The sequence below is a fragment of the Rosa chinensis genome, chromosome 5 (assembly GCF_002994745.2).
Source record: "Rosa chinensis cultivar Old Blush chromosome 5, RchiOBHm-V2, whole genome shotgun sequence".
NCBI lineage: Eukaryota > Viridiplantae > Streptophyta > Magnoliopsida > Rosales > Rosaceae > Rosa > Rosa chinensis.
The window spans coordinates 41935642-41937359 of record NC_037092.1 but is presented as its reverse complement, the minus strand read 5'-3'; positions in this window follow the sequence as shown (position 1 = coordinate 41937359).

The window sequence follows — 1718 nt, the reverse complement described above, 5'->3', positions numbered from 1 at the left end:
GCACTCTATCTTCTCGTGTAGCTTCTCTTTAGTCTCTTGCTGTTCCAACATGGGCAAAGATGACGTTCCACCATCAAAAGACCATGGCAAATCACATGCCGATTCCTCCAACCCTCCTCCATCCGAAATGTGAAAATCTGATCTTTCTAATCCTTATTACACCCATCATTCAGATCATCCAGGGCTGGTCCTAGTCTCCAAACCCCTTAATGGAGACAATTATGCAGGATGGAAGAGGGCTATGACTCTAGCTCTGAATTCCAAGAACAAGCTGGGTTTTGTGAATGGTACAATAAAGGCTCCCTCAGAAGAAACCGATCCAGAAGGTTACGCTACTTGGTCGCGTTGCAATGATATGGTCCACTCATGGATCATTAACACAGTTGATCCAGAAATCAGTGACAGTGTCATCTACTATTCTATTGCTCACGAAGTATGGGAAGACCTTCGTGAGCGCTTCTCTCAAGGTAATGCCCCACGAATCTTTGAAATTCAGCGAGAGATCGCCTGTCTTCGACAAGAACAACTATCAGTCTCAGCCTACTATACAAAATTGAAGAGCCTATGGGATGAACTAGCTACCTATTCCGAGATTTCTCGTGGACCACAGGCAGAACAACAAAGACTCATGCAATTTTTGATGGGACTGAATGATACTTACAATTCTGTTCGCGGACAAATTCTTCTGATGATTCCTTTACCAACAGTTCGTAAAGCCTATGCAACGGTTGCTCAGGATGAGAAGCAACGTTCCCTTTGTGCTTCTCATCCCACTGCAGAATCTTCAAGCGCCGCAATGGCCATGCGCAATCCAGGAAGACCCAATTACCATTCAGGAAGAGGGGGACGTTTTGAGAGGACTGATCTCCAAAACCAACGTCTAGATCATAATCCTGCATCTCAGGAAGGACGCTGAGTTGACACAGAACGGCGCCAAGGATCCGGCAGGGGAAGACCGCATTGTACTTACTGTGGAGATCAGGGCCACTGGGTACAGACTTGCTATCAATTGATTGGGTATCCCCCAGGTCACCCTAAAGCAAAACAGGGCACCGGTTTTTCAAAACAATCAAGAGTCGCAATGCCTTCAGCAAATCATGTTAGTGAAGCAGTTGAAGATGATACTGGGCCGACGGTAACTCTCACTGAAGCCCAATTTAAACAGTTTATGGCTGTCCTCAGTAATCCAACTTTGAAGCCCAATTCAAATGCTAGTTCAAGTTCCAAAGCTAATGTCGTGACCAAACCAGGTTTGTCTAAAGTCGTTTCTCGTAATTGGATCATTGACAGCGGTGCGACCGACCATATTACTTCCTCTTCGCAATTATTGCATAACAATAATAATTGCTCATTGCCACCTGTTGTATTGCCTAGTGGAGATAAAGTTGACATTGTTGCAAAAGGATCAATACCTCTGAGTACCATGTTCTATCTTCATGATGTGTTATCTGTGCCTAAATTTAAAGTCGATTTATTATCGGTTAGTCGATTGACAAGAGGATTGAATTGTTCAGTGACTTTCTACCCATATTGGTGTATTTTGCAGGATCTGGCTACGAGGAGGATGATTGGTTTGGGTGAACAACGCAACTGATTATATTATTTGAAAGCATTAGCGACGGAGAAATCCAACACCACTCCTCACTTTTCCACCACACGCTCAGCTTGTCATCTTACCATCACCTCAACTGATTTATGGCACAACCGCTTAGGGCATG